Source organism: Setaria italica, chromosome VIII (genome assembly GCF_000263155.2).
Source record: "Setaria italica strain Yugu1 chromosome VIII, Setaria_italica_v2.0, whole genome shotgun sequence".
Lineage (NCBI taxonomy): Eukaryota > Viridiplantae > Streptophyta > Magnoliopsida > Poales > Poaceae > Setaria > Setaria italica.
In genome coordinates, this window is record NC_028457.1 from 1,173,144 (window position 1) to 1,190,291 (window position 17,148).

The 17,148-nt window shown below is 50.5% G+C and overlaps 1 pseudogene; it reads right to left on the reverse strand.

Moving 5' to 3' along the window:
- Positions 1–12,621, reverse strand: part of LOC101783189 — a 19,445-nt pseudogene extending 6,824 nt beyond the window's left edge.
- Between the last annotated feature and the right edge of the window lie 4,527 nt (positions 12,622–17,148).

Consider the following 17,148-nt stretch of genomic DNA (forward strand, 5'->3'; position numbering starts at 1 on the left):
TGGCACCGCCCCTTTTCTCCATTTGGATCTGACCCTTCGGTTTTTGGAGGGAGGAAGGGAGGAAGGCTAGAAAAGAAAAGGAAGGAGGGGGCTGCCCGCGGCTGTGCGCCGGCGCGGCCATCCCTCCACCGCCGCCGCCGGCCATCGCCGGGCGCGGGAGAGACGACCCCGCCGCCGCCGCAGCCGCGGCGAGAGCGAACGGGCGAAAGAAGAATGGGGCTAGGGTTTCCAGGGGCCGGCCGTCGGCCGGTTTTGTTCCGCCGAAAATGGCGCCTGGCCGTCGGATCTGGACGGACGGTCGGGATTGTCCGGGCCAGATTCGGCCCAGGCGGGATGCGGCCGCAGGCCGCTTTCGCGGCCCAGGCCCAGGTTGTGGCCTGCGCGCGCGCGTCGCGAGCGAGGCCGGCGGCAAGCCGTTTTCGTGGGCCGCGCGAGCAGGCCGCAGGCGCCGCGCGAGCAGGCCGCCTGTTACGCGCGAGCGGGCCGCGTGCGGGAACGGGCCGTGGGCCGTTTTCGCGCGCGGGCCGACTTTCGCGTTTTGCACAGTAACCTCTGTTTTTTTTTTGTTTTTTTTTCTATTTCCAGAAGCTTTTAATTAATAGTTTTTGCACAGTTTTAGTCTCTAATTCAATTTGAACCAACGGGATAATTTGTATTAGAGATTAATAAATTTTTGTACAGAGTTTTGCTTCTGAAAATAGATTTATTTCACAGTTTCCGCTGCAAAAGTAATATTCATTGCTCTATTTAAATTTAATTTGAACCAACGAGATAATTAAATTTTGTGAGAGCATGATAAAGTTAATTAGATCATGGTGCTGTTATTTTCTGACCAACGTTGTTAATAACTGTATCATGATTTAAAAAGTTATTTTGATGCTTTTATTTCTATTTCTGCCCAACGGTGATATAGTTTTAAATTGCATCAACAGTTGTATGTTTTATTTTTTGACCAACGTTGGAAATGACTCATGCAATTGTCGTTATGATCGCATTTATGGATTGTGAATTTCAGGATCATTCAACTTAATGGCGTGTCTCAAAGAGATACCCATTCTCAAAGGCAACAACTACACAGAATGGAGGAAGAAGATTGAGTTCTCCTTCGTTTGTGGAGAAGTTGACTGGGTACTGACCACACCGCAGCCACAAGCTCCACAGAAGCCAGTGAGGGCTGATGGTGATGATGATGCTGCATGGCAGCAAAAGGAGAGGGACTATGCTCCACTGGAGTTGGCATACACCCTTGAGAATAAACAGTGGACCACTGCCAACAAGAAATGTATGGCTTTGGTAAAGAATACGATTGAGCCTGCCATTTTGGGCTCGATCGCAGAGTGTGACTCCGTTTCAGAGTACCTCGACAAGATAAGGAATCAGTTCACTGGTTCCTCAAAGATATATGCTACCCAGCTGTTCAAGCAGCTGGCCACAGAGAGGTACAATGGCGGAGGGACTGGCATAAGAGATCACATCATGAGGATGTATAACTTGGCAGCGCAGCTGAAGCCTATGGATCTTGAGCTCAAGCCTGGGCACATTATGCATTTGGTTTTTGCTTCTCTGCCTAAAGAGTTTGACACTTTTGTTGTCAATTACAACATGCAGCCAGAACAGTGGGACATGGAGAAAATGATTGCCATGTGCGTGCAGGAAGAGGACAGACTTAGATCCTCACATGGTGGCTCATTGCACTATGTGAAGGATAACAGAAAAAAGATTGCTAATCCCTCTTTCAAGGCACGTGGAAAAGCTCCTATGCAGCAGAATCACCAAAAGCTTCTCCCAGTAGACAAAGACCAATGTCTACATTGCAAGAAAAAGGGGCACTTCAAGAAAGACTGCCCCGACTGGTTAAAGTCAATAATGGCAAAAAGAGGTGAGAATACTATTTCTTTTGTAAATGAATCCTTGTATACACAGTATTCGAAATCTACTTGGTGGATTGACTCAGGTGCAACTGTTCATGTTGCAAATTCTTTACAGAGATAATCCACACTGACATTTGTGGACCTTTTCCTGTGAAAAGTGTGGATGGCTATGACTTGTTCATAACATTCACGGATGATTACTCCCGTTACGGTTATATTTATCCTATCAAAGAAAGATCAGAAGCCTTGGATAAATTTAAGATATTTAAAGCTGAAGTTGAAAATCAGCATAACAAAAGAATCAAAATAGTAAGATCCGACCGTGGGGGGGAGTACTATGGTCGGCATACCCCATTCGGCCAAGTTCCTGGACCCTTTGCAAGGTTCTTGCAGGAAAATGGCATAGTAGCCCAGTATTCAATGCCGGGCGAACCTCAGCAAAATGGAGTAGCTGAAAGGCGTAACCGTACACTGATGGATATGGTGCGCAGCATGATGAGCTATTCCACCTTACCATTGGGACTGTGGATGGAGGCGCTGAAGACCGCCATTCACATCCTTAATAGAGTACCAAGTAAGTCGGTGCCCAAAACACCGTACGAACTATGGACAGGAAGAGTACCCTCACTAAACCACTTACGTGTGTGGGGGAGCCCAGCTGAGGCCAAAGTGTTTAACCCAAACATCGGGAAACTAGATCCCAAAACAGTTAGTTGCCACTTCATCGGCTACCCGGAAAAATCAAAGGGTTTTCGTTTCTACTGTCCAGACAGATTCACAAAGTTTGTAGAAACGAGACAGGCGATTTTCTTAGAGGATGAGATGGTGAGGGGGAGCATGGTAGCTCGAGAAATTGATCTTGAGGAGAAGCGGGTGTGTGCACCCAATCCGATGATTCAGGAACCATACTTCTCACTACCTATTATTCCCGCACCGATAATTCCTGAGGTCGTGGTGCAGGCACCTGCTACAGTTCCTGATAGTGTGGTGCAGGCTCCTGCTGTGATTCCACCCGTGGAAACGATGAGTGAAGTTTTGGAACCTGTCCTTCAGGAGCCAACTGAACCCATCATTGCACACGAGGAAGAGTTGCAGCAGCCACCTCAGAATAGTGTGCCACAAGCAGAGGCACAAAATATGCCTGAAAGTGAGGGGCCTAGAAGGTCTCAAAGGGTCAGAAAATCAGCCATCCCTGATTGTTATAAAGTTTATAACACAGAAGAAGTTCATATAGAAGGTGATCCCACTTCATATGAAGAAGCCATGAAAAGTGTTCACTCATCGAAGTGGCTAGAGGCCATGGAAGATGAGATGAAATCGATGAGTTCCAACAATGTTTGGGAACTTGAGGAGATTCCTAAAGGAGCCAAAACAGTAGGCTGTAAATGGGTCTACAAGACTAAACGTGACTCCAAAGGGAATATAGAAAGATATAAGGCGAGACTTGTGGCAAAAGGCTTTACACAAAGAGAAGGAATAGATTATAATGAGACTTTCTCTCCTGTCTCATGTAAAGACTCCTTCAGAATCATAATGGCACTAGTTGCGCATTTTGATTTAGAGTTACATCAGATGGATGTAAAGACGGCATTTCTAAATGGGGATTTAGAAGAAAACGTCTACATGAAACAACCAAAGGGTTTTGTCATGGAAGACAAAGAGCACATGGGATGTCGTCTAAAGAAATCCATTTACGGATTAAAGCAAGCCTCAAGACAGTGGTATCTAAAGTTTAATGATATAATAAAGAAATTTGGGTTTCAAGAGAATATAGAGGACAATTGTGTCTATGCAAAGTTCAAAAATGGGAAATACATTTTCCTAATCCTGTATGTAGATGATATTTTGCTTGCAAGCAGTGATATCAATCTACTGCAAGAGACAAAGAAGTTCTTGTCCTCAAACTTCGATATGAAGGATCTTGGTGAAGCAACATATGTTTTGGGCATAGAAATTCACCGAGATAGATTGAATGGGGTTCTAGGGTTATCGCAAAAGGCATATTTAGAAAAGGTTCTAAAGAAGTACAATATGCATGCGAGTAAAGCCACACCTGCTCCTATAGTCAAGGGCGACAGTTTTGGGAATTTTCAATGTCCCAGGAACCAGTACGAGATCGATCAAATGAAAGCGGTTCCATATGCTTCAGCTGTCGGAAGCTTACAGTATGCACAAGTGTGCACTCGCCCTGACTTAGCTTTTGTCACCGGGGTTCTCGGTAGATATCAAAGTAATCCAGGAATAGAACACTGGAAAATGGTAAAGAAGGCGTTGCGCTACGCGCAAGGCACAAAAGAACTCATGCTTACATATAAGAGATCTGATTCCCTAGAGATAAAAGGGTATTCAGATGCAGACTTTGCGGGAGACAAGGATGATAGAAAATCCACGTCTGGATACGTATTCACTCTCGCAGGAGGAGCTATCTCATGGAGAAGCTCAAAACAGAAAGTAACTGCGTCATCGACGATGCACGCAGAATTCATAGCATGTCATGAGGCCACGGGGCAGGCAATGTGGCTAAAGAAATTCATACCCGGATTGAGAGTGGTTGACTGTATTAACAGACCACTAAAGATGTACTGCGATAATGAACCAGCAGTATTCTACGCTCACAACAACAAATCAAGCAATGCTTCCAAAGCCATTGAGATAAAGTTTTACGTTGTGAAAGACAGAATCCAGGATCACACTATAAGTCTCGAGCATATAAGAACAAAAGATATGCTTGCGGATCCGCTCACAAAAGGCTTACCTCCCAATGTGTTCAGGGAACACTTAGCCGGCATGGGTTTAAGGGAAAGCCTATGATTCCTGGATTAGATAAGGCCCAAAAGAAACAGAATTGTTTCAAAATAGAGAGGTGTGTTGTAGCTGTTGATTCTATCGGCAATCAAGCTGTGACGATGAAACATGCTCTGCATATTAATCTACGATGAAACGAATAAAAGTGAAAAGTATAAAGCTAAAAGTAAATGATGAGATCAAGGGGGAGAATGTTAGATTGATCTCTTTCCCGATTGGCCCAAAGGCCAATCAGGACCTTGATCTGCGCCCTGATCGGGGGCGCTTACCCTATCAATGGGTAGTGGGCCCCTGTCGCGCTGCGCTATATAAACAGGGTGGGGGGACCCGGCTCGGCTCACGAGGTTCGCCGCAGCCAGCCGCCCCCACCAACACACCTACCGATCTAGGTTGCGCAGCAGCGGCGGGAAGCGCCACTGCCACTTCACCGGTGACCGGACTACACTGCGCATCGCTGCCTTGCGCAGAACTACACCAACCGAACCCGCGATGGCCAGCAGCTCCGCTGCTCCCACCCCTAGGGGTGAAGGTACCCCAATTCCCCCTCTCTCACACTAGGCACTCACCAGGAACTCCTAGTCTCTCATGTCTCTCTCTCGAACCCGACTAGATGTGCTCTAGTGATCCTAGGCTAGGGCATAACACATTGAAATCCAGTCACGCCATTTAAGCCCAAACCCCATTGCCTGAAGCACCTGTAGAAGGAAAGGCCAGCTCACTGTATCAAACGCCTTCGAAATGTCTAGCTTCAGAAGCAGGCAAGCCTTTTTCTTTCGATGAAGCGTTTTGGCTGCCTGTTCCACGAACTTCAAATTGTCGTGGATGGATCTATGCTTTATGAAAGCGCTTTGGTTCACTCCCACCAGGTTCTGCAGTTCTGGCGCTAGCCGGTTTGCTAGAAGCTTGGCCACCAGCTTAGCAAAACCATGTATGAGGCTAATCGTCCTATAGTCAGCTGGCGTCGCGGCCTCCTGTCGTTTAGGCAGCAACGCGATCAGTGCTCCATTCAGGCGTCTAAATTGGCTGCAACTTCCCCTGTAAATAGCATTGAAGGCTGCCACCACGTCGTCTTTGATCACTGGCCAGGCCGTTTTGAAGAATTCTGCAGTGTACCCATCCGGCCCTGGGGATTTTTCATTAGGCAGCGTTTTTATGGTATTCCATATTTCCTGCTCGGAGAATGGCATGTCCAAATGAGCAAGGTTTGCAGGCTGTATTCCCAGGGCCTGAAGGTCAATGAGCTCAGAGCGCACGGCCGGTGTACCCATGATTCGCTGAAAGTAATCAAATAGGAAGCTCTCCTTTTCTTCATGTGTCAACGCCACCGCGCCGTCGTGTTCCAGCCTGGCTATGTACTTCTTCTTAGTGCGGAAGCTCGCTTGCATATGGAAAAGCTTCGTGTTGGCGTCGCCATGTTTCAGGAACAGCAACCTGGAGCGTGATCGCGCCATCGTTCGTTCCAGGGACGTGAGACCCAGTATCTTCCCCTTGAGCTGCTTCCTGAGTGCGCTCTCGTCGTGCGTGAGGGTCCTCTCCTCTTGTGCTCTGTCGAGCCAGAGGACGATCGTCTTGGCGACTAGGATCTGCGTCTTAATGAGTCCAACGCTCCGGCGGTTCCAGCTTTGTAGTTCTCTCGCCGTGCTTTTGAATTTAAGGTCGAGCTTTACGAACGGATCAGAGGCCGTGGTTGGGCACGTCCATCCTTTGGCGACGGTGTCCAAGTAACCAGGCAGCTTTAGCCACCAAGGCTCGAAATGGAAACGGCGTTTTGCTGTGAATGTCGCGTTGGTGGCGAGATGCAACGGACAATGATCGGATGCGTCTGATGAAAGCGCTTGGAGGAAGCAGAAGGGAAATTGCAACTCCCATTTCACTGACACTAGCACCCGGTCCAGCTTGGCCATAGTGGGACGCTCACGTTCGTTACTCCATGTGTAACGGCGGCCGTGCAAATACACGTCCTTGAGATGAAGGTCATCGACGAAGCATCGGAAGCGCCGGTTGATGTTTGTGTTGCTCTTGTCGGCCGCGTCTAAGATCAGAACTCCCCCGCTAGCCCCCGTGGACGGCAGATACACGAACGTGGAGGACGCGTTGCCAAGCATCTCGGCTACAAGGAAATGTGAGATTACATCAAGCTTCGTTTCCTGGACGCAAATGATCGAGGCGTTCGCGTCGCTCACTACCAAGCGCAGGGCATCCCGGCGGCAGCGTGCGTTCAAGCCGCGCACGTTCCACACCAGTATGTTGAGATTCGCTGTATTCATGGAGCGTGACCACGACCGATTGTGTTGCTTGCCACGCCGATGGTCACGTGCTCACCGTTCCAGCGCTGGACACGATATGCATGAGTTGATCATCAGTAAGATCGTTAGCCACTGGAAAGATGTCTCTGAGCGCCGCAAAGTGTTGCGGCTGCATCGTAGTCTTTAAGAACTTGTCGAAATCCTTTGCGGCGATATGGTCAGCGTCGGCATCGCGATCAATTATCCCTAATTTGCGCATGGCGAACACCTCACCCTTTTTTAAGGCCAAACAGTGATGTTCAACGCCTGGCTGGCGACGCGGCCGCTTCATCTTGGCGTCGGCGCTGTGCTCTCGGCCTGCGCTCTGGCTGCACTACGGGAAACAGTAAAGTTGCCGAGTGCCACAGGCACTCGGTGAAGACCCAAAAACACTCGGCAAATAGTTTGCCGAGTGTAACACTCGGCATATGGCACACGACAAATTTTGTGTACTCAGCAAACGTTTTGCCGACGGCCAAAAACACACTCAGCGAAAATTAACACTTGGCGACAACGGCGGTGACAGCGTCCAGGTTAACGGCGCGTTTGCCGAGTGCCAGACGGCAGACACTCGGCAAAAACGTAGACCTTTGCCGAGTGTCGGCCTTGAGGCACACGGCAAATTCGAGGTGGTTTGCCGAGTATCGGCGCCTTGGCACTCGGCAAATACGTGGACCTTTGCCGAGTGTCATGGTCGCGGCACTCGGCAAATACGTAGACCCTTGCCGAGTGTTAGCCAAAACACTCGGCAAACAAGCGACAGGAGGTGGTGCAATTGCCCACTTTGCCGAATCTTGGCAAATCTCATGATTTTCAAACTTCGTTTGTATTTTTGAGAATTAAAAAATCATTCGGCCACACGTTTGTGGTCATGTTTTCTTAACAAAATGTTTGAAATTTCTTTTCATTTCCCGGTTGAGACCTCAATTCGGACTCATTAACATGAATATGATTTTTCCACTCATATTATTCCATTATTCCAATCACTTGCAGTTCAAATTTAACTTAAATCAACAAATTACTCTAAATAAAATTAATTCATTAAATATAGCAAACATGTCAAGAAATAGACCACCTTCTAACATGCAGTGCCAAATATCATACGTGGGGAGTACAAAAAGTTTGGAGGGTGGAGGAGGGAAAAAATTATTTTGGTTTTGCCGAGTGTCGCAAAAAACACTCGGCACATATTCATGTTTGCCGAGTGTCGCGAAAAACACTCGGCAAATCTTCATGTTTGCCGAGTGTCTCAGAAAACACTCGGTAAATATTCAATCTTTACCGAGTGTCGACAGCGGACACTCGGCAAAAAACTAACGTCCGGCACACCCCCTAACGGACGCCGCACGTGCCGGTTACGTGGTTAAGATTTGCCGAGTGTCAGTTGTTTGCCGAGTGTTGGCTGCGAGTTTGCCGAGTGTTTTTTGTTCGACACTTGGCAAATAGGATTTATGCCGAGTGTATAATGTTTGCCGAGTGTTTTCACGGAGACACTCGGCAAACACCGCCTTTGCCGAGTGCCTGAGATAATGCACTCGACGACCATAAAACACTCGGCAACTTTACTATTTCCCGTAGTGCTGGCGGCTTGTCCACGAGGGGAAGCTGCATTGCCAGACGGACGGTGTTTATGAAGGCCGCAATCTTCTCTTTGGCAATCGTGGAGGAGCCTGGCGCCGCTAGCATTGCTCCGGGTGGTGGTGACGGGGCTGCTGGGGTTGCGTTGCTTGAGCAGCGGTTGGTCTCCGAGGTGTGTTCCTAGAAGCGCTTCGCGATGGCGACGCGGTCGGGCCCCGGCTCGCCACGGGGGTCCAGGAAACATCCTCGGTTAGCGCCTGTGGTGATGGCTGACCGGCTTCAGCATGCGGTATATGGTCTGCACCACGACGTGCACGACGGCAGTAGGTTCGGACCGGCGTTGAGTACTGTGCTGTCCCGGGCAGCACACGAGGTGAGCCAGCGAACCCGGTTGAGCGCGAGTTAGAGGCTGGGGCCGGTTGATGTCGGAGGGTTGCTTCACACAGCATCGGGTCCTCCGTGCGGTTATCGAAGCAACGGCGCGGCGGCAGGAGCTGTTCCGGTGGTAGCTCTGTGCTATCCTCCGTAGGTCCCCGTGACCCATCTGTACGCGTGCACAGTGACGACGTGAGCGTCGCAGGGCATGGGCACGGCGTAGGTGTAGCCTGTGGCGCGTCGGTCGTGCACGTCGCGGACGCGTTGCGTCGTGGCGCAGGCGGGGTCACGGGCGGTTGAGCGGCGCATTTCAAATTGGCGCCGAGAAGTTTAGTCTCGTTCCCCGCCCTCGGGGCTCGAGCCAGGAGCCGTTGGCTCGTCTTCGTTGCCGCCGGTGACCTTTTTCGTGGGGGCGAGTGGGGAGGCTGCGCCTGCCAGGGGCGCCGTGCGCGACGGCGGCGGCCAAGACGCTACTCCCCGGAAATGTTCCCCCGCCGGCGCGCCGTCCTCCGGGTGATTGCAACCGTCTTCAACGCCGAGCCTGGTGAAGAACCCATGCAGGCGAGGGCCGTAGCTGCGGGAGTCGCCGTAGTCGCGGTCGGGGTCGCCGTCGTGGCCCGAATCGCCGTCACTCGACGGCGGCGATGGCCCCGTCGACGGAGAACGCGAACGAAAGTCGGCGATATGACGTAGACGGACGATGATGTCGTAGGCAAGGACCTTCTTTTGCCGGAGATATGGAGGCAAATTACCGAACACTCTCTGCATTACCGGATCATCGTAAACAATCTGTTGCTCGTGCTCCGCGATCAGCAGCTTCACCTTTCGTGGAATGCGGCTGGGATCATCCGTCCATGCTTGGACTTTCAGCTTGCTCATGTCCGTGCGCTCTTCCTCCACATGTTCCACACGCTCGATCCAACAGGACGTGGAAAGAAGCTTCCGAGCAGTGCGAGCGCTCCAGGCGTGTGCCGGCACGCCGTCGAGCTCGAGCGTGACGCGGAACTGAAGCGTCCGCGCGTCAGCCCGAACAAGACGCGTCCACGGTCGGAGAAAGAAGCGAAGCTCACCGACGGGGACACTGCCGGCACTCATGGCGGCGTCCCGCGCCCGCTGCGTCGTGAAGGTCACGATGAAGCTCTCCGGCCAGAATTGTTTGATGTTGAAGTTGTCCATTCCGGCGACCGTCAGTTCAGCAATTGCGCGGCGTAGTCCGTCGATCGGTGCATCTGGTGGAGCACCCGGCGCCGCCGCCAGCAGCTATAGTCTCAGTCGGCCTTCCTCGGCGTCTAGCGCGGCGTCCCTGTCAAGGAAGCATACTTGTTCCGCCGGGTGAGATTCGGGGTGCCCAGGCGGCGTGTCCTCGTCGACGTAGAAGAGCGCTCCCCGCCCGTCTCCGTCATCGCTTCTGGAACCTGACGGCCCCTCCCTTAAGGGCGGCCGCGGCAGGTTCGCATTCCGGTGCGGCGGTGCGAGCCCACCACGCTGGGTGCATGCAGGGCTACCAGCGTCGGGGCACGCACGAGTACGGCCGACCTCCCGCGGCGGCGAACGGCCGCGGCTAGTGGGGCCGGCGGCTGAAGCAGACGGGGAAGGCGTACAGCCGAAGGCGTCCCGTCCTCGCGGTGTTGGCGGTGAGCTGCGTCGCTGCCGGACAATGCGTCGTCCACCTCCTTCTCCAGATGAAACCGAGCTTACAGGACTACGCGGGCGTTTGCAGTCGCGGGCGAGATGCCAGAAGCCATGGCAGCGGAAGCAACGCGTCGGCCGGCGGCATTGCGCAACCAAATGGGTGAACGACATGTAGTTGAGGCACCTCCCCGCCAGTTCCAGCGGAATGCGCTTCACTGGCGGCTGTGCCTGCTCAACCGCCGTCCACTGTCGTTGGGCCAGACGCTGGCGCCGCCTGCGCCTGGATCTGGTGCGCCTGCTCTCTGCCGTCGTCCAGCCCTCCTCGTCGGTGTTCGGGGCAGGCGCAGCTGCTGGCTGGGCCAGGACGGATTGGAGCCAGCCTTGCTTCTTGACGTGTTCCGACCGCCGCGGGGGAAGGCCATGGAGCAGCGTTGTCTGGCCGCGGCGTCGCTGGGGACGGCGGCCATGACGCTCCCCGGTCTGAGTTCCCAGGCGGTCAGTCACCTTCTCGTGACGGCGCGGGGGTGATAAGCTGACTGCTGGTGGCGAAGACACGGCGCAGCCATTGGCCGGGGATGACACCGGCGAGGGAGTGTGGAGGAGCACGTTCCAGTAGGATGGCCGCGGCGGGGAGGCGCAAGGGGATGCGGCGTCGGAGTCCGAATCATCTCTCCAGCGGACGTGTTTTCCCCTTCCTCCCGACGCGGCGCCAGGGTAGAAGGGTTTGGCTTGCGGGGAGAGGTTGGAGAGGGGTGAGCGGTGGGTGGTCGCCGGTGCCGGAGTGGCGGCCGGCGAGCGGTGGTCGTGAGGACCTGAGGTGGGCGAGCGGGTGCGATCCAGGTTGTGGTGGTGCCAACTGCCATGGTGCACGTTCTGGAACCTACAATTGATATACGTACCCAAAGCTTGCTGTTCAGGTTGACAAACTTCAATGGAGTAGGCCTGTAGCAGAACGCAACAATTACAGTGTATTGACTAGACCTTTGCTGAAATCAGGGCAGCAACTGATAGTGAAATATTTCTTTTATTGCCACTTGTATGCAGCTAAGTACCTTTACTGGTGCAAGGAATCCATTCAGGGCACCAAGAAGGAACCTCGTAGCAATAGCCATCCAATATTTCACACTCAGTCCAAAACAAAGTGTTGAAAACAATGCTGAAATACAAGTTTGGAAATGGGTTAGCGATCATACATTAGATGTAACATAGTGCCAGTCTACTCTTGGAGTACATTTTGGTTCCCTTTCTTTGGTACTTACACCGAAAATATTGAAAATGCAATTACAGGCTTTCGTCCAATACGATCAGCTACGATGCCCAGAAGACTGACGCAATACATCTGCCAATCATATATGACGCACCTAAATAGAAAAGATCAGGTACGCACCATATATATGATAATTTTTGGGAAAAGAGGAACATTCATTGTTGACACTTGACTGTGATAAAGTTTACCAAGAAAACCAGCATAGAATCCAATGTCTTCTTCTTTTTGAGCAACATGCAGGTCTCTTATCTGTTTTAGAAATCAGTAGTTTTATTTGCAACAAAGCATATACTTCATTCAGGGGAAGAGAATATGTGAATAGAATGGCATGGCAGCTTACCATGAAGTAAAAAATGGGAACAAGGATGTTATTGGCAGAGCTGAGAAAGGACAAGAGAAGTGATATTGAGATATCAGTTACATGAGTACATAACGTTTCAGAAGAAGCATCTACATAGCTGGCACAACCGGTCGAGAAGGAGGAATGTTCAGCAATAGAAAAATAGAGAAGCAAGGATATCCGATCCAAATCCAACAAGAGTTGCAGTAAAATAAGACCATCCGTGGAGATGGAGAGATTAAGAAATGGAGGAGCTAGTAGCATGCCGTAGCATCAGCAGGTACGTTGGCCGCATAGACGATGATGTATATTGTACATACCCGAGGCGAAGGTGGTGATGCCGACGAAGAGCAGCTCCGATCCTTGTAGGGAACGCTCTTGCGGCTCTCGTTCTTCTTGTCCATGGCACAGCCGGGGCACCCCTCGTAGTACACTGCACCTTCGCCGGTGCCGACGCCGATCCCCCATTTCAGCTCGGCACGGTTAGAACAGAGGATGAGAAGAGACTGAGAAAGGCTAGCTCAAGGATCTCGTGTCTAATGTTCTAAGAGGAAAAAAAATCAAATATTTCCATAGAGAAGGTTGAAAGTAACATAACGATGATGCGTGTCGTGTGGCGAGTGGCGAACAAGGATATGGAAACAACTTGACGACAACATGGCACCCAAGGAGGTGAGGAAACAAGGTTGGAGACCTTCTAGCTGGTCCTGTTATATTCCTCAAAACAAATTAGTCTCATATATAAGTTGAAACTGGACCCTTTTTAAATTGAGCATAGCAATATTTCTTTTTTGACCCTAGGAAATGATTTATGCTACCTAATCATATTGCCTTATTTATCCTTAGCAGTTTTATCAGCTGGTCCTTAAAAAATACTTTAACTAATTGTGTTTGGGTGTCGCACGAGGTCAGTTAGAATGGTGCTATCTACTAATTGCCAGTGCTGTTGATAAGTCCCCTTCATCAAAGGAAGAAAAATACTGAAAGTAACTGATTCTTGATTCACTGTAGGATTAATTAATTTGATTTGTTTTTTTTATTAGCACATAGAAGAAAATAAAAATGCCAAATCTAGGCGCAATATAGTGTTAGATTGATCTCTTTCCCGATTGGCCCAAAGGCCAATCAGGACCTTGATCTGCGCCCTGATCGGGGGCGCTTACCCTATCAATGGGTAGTGGGCCCCTGTCGCGCTGCGCTATATAAACAGGGTGGGGGGACCCGGCTCGGCTCACGAGGTTCGCCGCAGCCAGCCGCCCCACCGACACACCTACCGATCTAGGTTGCGCAGTAGCGGCGGGAAGCGCCACTGCTACCTCACCGGCGACCGGACTGCACTGCGCGTCGCTGCCTTGCGCAGACTACATCAACCGAACCCGCGATGGCCAGCAGCTCCGCTGCTCCCACCCCTAGGGGTGAAGGTACCCCAATTCCCTCTCTCTCACACTAGGCACTCATCAGGAACCCCTTACCCACTCATGTCTCTCTCGAACCCGACTAGATGTGCTCTAGTGATCCTAGGCTAGGCCCTAACAATGGTATCAGACACCTCCTAGAACCTACTCTAGATCGGGAAAAGACTTAGATCGAGAAAAAGAAGAAGAAAGAAAAGCAACAGGAAAAAGAACCAAAACCCTAACCCTAACCCTAGATCTAAAGCAAGGGAGACACGGGTCCACTTACCTGCTGTCGCCTTCACCGCCGCCGGCCATCGCCGACGAGTGGCAAAGGCCGGCCGAGCCTCGGGCTCGCCGGAGAAAAGGCTCACCCGAGCCGCCGGAGCTTCCGCTCGGGGCCCGGGGGGGCGCACAAGCACCACTACAGGACCGCTCGACGGCGGCGCGCCCAACCCTCGGGGTGGACGCGCGCGCCGGCGAGGGGGCCCGCGGTGGCGCCGGCCTTTCTTCTTCTTCATCTAGATCTCGATTTTTTCGGGTCTTTTTGGAGAGAAGAAGGGGGAAGGCTAGCAAAAGAGGGGAGGAGGGGGGCTGCCGCGGCCGTGCGCCGGCGGGGCTATCCCTCCACCGCCGCCGCCGGCCATCGCCGGGCGCGGGAGAGAAAGCCCCGCCGCCACCGCCGCGGCGAGAGCGCGAGGAGACAGCGCGCGGGGGAAAGAAGGAAAGTGACTAGGGTTTCCGGGGGAGCCGGCGCTCCGCCGGGTTTTGATCCGCCGATTTTCACTCGTGGTCGTTCGATCCAAATCAACGGCTCACAGCGGCCGGCGGGGATCCGCGGTAGATTGGGCCGCAAACGGCCCAGGCGGGACGCGGCGGCAGGCCGCTTTCGCGGCCCAGGCCCAGGTTGCGGCCTGCCCGCGCGCGCCGCGTGCGAGGCCGGCGTCAAGCCGCCTTAGCGGGCCGTTTTCGTGGGCCGCACTGGCAGGCCGAAGGCGTAGCGCGAACGGGCCGCCGGCGTCGCGTTAGCAGGCCGTCTGCGCCGCGTTTCGCGGGCCTCCGGCGTCGCGCGAGCGGGCCGCGCGCGGGAACGGGCTGTGGGCCGTTTTCGCGCACGGGCCGATTTTCGCGTTTCGCACAGTAACCTCTGATATTTTGTTTTTTCTATTTCCAGAAGCATTTAATTAATGGTTTTTGCACAGTTTTAGTCTCTAATTCAATTTGAACCAACGGGATAATTTGTATTAGAGATTAATAAAGTTTTGTACAGTGTTTTGCTTCTGAAAATAGATTTATTTCACAGTTTCCGCTGCAAAAGTCATATTTATTGCTCTATTTAAATTTAATTTGAACCAACGAGATAATTAAATTTTGTGAGAGCATGATAAAGTTAATTAGATCATGGTGCTGTTATTTTCTGACCAACGTTGTTAATAACTGTATCATGATTTAAAAAGTTATTTTGATGCTTTTATTTCTATTTCTGCCAAACGGTGATATAGTTTTAAATTGCATCAACAGTTGTATGTTTTATTTTTTGACCAACGTTGGAAATGACTCATGCAATTGTCGTTATGATCTCACTTATGGATTGTGAATTTCAGGATCATTCAACTTAATGGCGTGTCTCAAAGAGATACCCATTCTCAAAGGCAACAACTACACAGAATGGAGGAAGAAGATTGAGTTCTCCTTCGTTTGTGGAGAAGTTGACTGGGTGCTGACCACACCGCAGCCACAAGCTCCACAGAAGCCAGTGAGGGCTGATGGTGATGATGATGCTGCATGGCAGCAAAAGGAAAGGGACTATGCTCCACTGGAGTTGGCATACACCCTTGAAAACAAACAGTGGACCACTGCCAACAAGAAATGTATGGCTTTGGTAAAGAATACGATTGAGCCTGCAATCTTGGGCTCGATCGCAGAGTGTGACTCCGTTTCAGAGTATCTCGACAAGATAAGGAATCAGTTCACTGGTTCCTCAAAGATATATGCTACCCAGCTGTTCAAGCAGCTGGCCACAGAGAGGTACAATGGCGGAGGGACTGGCATAAGAGATCACATCATGAGGATGTATAACTTGGCAGCGCAGCTGAAGCCTATGGATCTTGAGCTCAAGCCTGGGCACATTATGCATTTGGTTTTTGCTTCTCTGCCTAAAGAGTTTGACACTTTTGTTGTCAATTACAACATGCAGCCAGAACAGTGGGACATGGAGAAAATGATCGCCATGTGCGTGCAGGAAGAGGACAGACTTAGATCCTCACATGGTGGCTCATTACACTATGTGAAGGATAACAGAAAAAAGATTGCTAACCCCTCTTTCAAGGCACGTGGAAAAGCTCCCATGCAGCAGAATCACCAAAAGCTTCTCCCAGTAGACAAAGACCAATGTCTACATTGCAAGAAAAAGGGGCACTTCAAGAAAGACTGCCCCGACTGGTTAAAGTCAATAATGGCAAAAAGAGGTGAGAATATTATTTCTTTTGTAAATGAATCCTTGTATACACAGTATTCGAAATCTACTTGGTGGATTGACTCAGGTGCAACTGTTCATGTTGCAAATTCTTTACAGGGATTCCATTCGACGAGGACTACGCAAAGAAGCGAAAGATGCGTTGAAGTCGCAAATGGAGTCCAAGCAGAAGTTGAAGCTGTTGGCGATGTCTCTTTAGAGCTAGTTGATGGTTTCATGCTTGTACTTAAAGATGTGCTTTATGTTCCCTCATTACACAGAAACTTAATAAGTATTTCACGTTTGGACCATGATGGTTATGAATGTCATTTTGGTAATGGAAAGTGTGCCATTTGGTTCGATAATGCATGTGTTGGTGTTGCCATCCTTCACAATGAGTTGTATTTATTATCATTACGTGAAAAAGTTAATTCTGTGTGTGATGTGAATATGACTGTATCCTCGTCAGAGAAAGAAACAAAGAAAAGAAAGAGAACTCATGAAACATCGTCGAAATTATGGCATTGTCGTTTAGGCCATATTTCGAGGGGGAGAATAGAAAGACTAGTTAAGAATGAAATTCTTCCTCAATTAGAGTTCTCAGACTTAGAACAATGCGTTGATTGCATTAAAGGAAAATTTGTAAAGCAAATTAAAAAAGGCGCTAAGCGTAGCACAGGAGTTTTAGAGATAATCCACACTGATATTTGTGGACCTTTTCCTGTGAAAAGTGTGGATGGCTATGACTTGTTCATAACATTCACAGATGATTACTCCCGTTACGGTTATATTTATCCTATCAAAGAAAGATCAGAAGCGTTGGATAAATTTAAGATATTTAAAGCTGAAGTTGAAAATCAGCATAACAAAAGAATCAAAATAGTAAGATCCGACCGTGGGGGGGAGTACTATGGTCGGCATACCCCATTCGGCCAAGTTCCTGGACCTTTTGCAAGGTTTTTGCAGGAAAATGGCATAGTAGCCCAGTATTCAATGCCGGGCGAACCTCAGCAAAATGGAGTAGCTGAAAGGCATAACCGTACACTGATGGATATGGTGCGCAGCATGATGAGCTATTCCACCCTACCATTGGGACTGTGGATGGAGGCGCTGAAGACCGCCATTCACATTCTTAATAGAGTACCA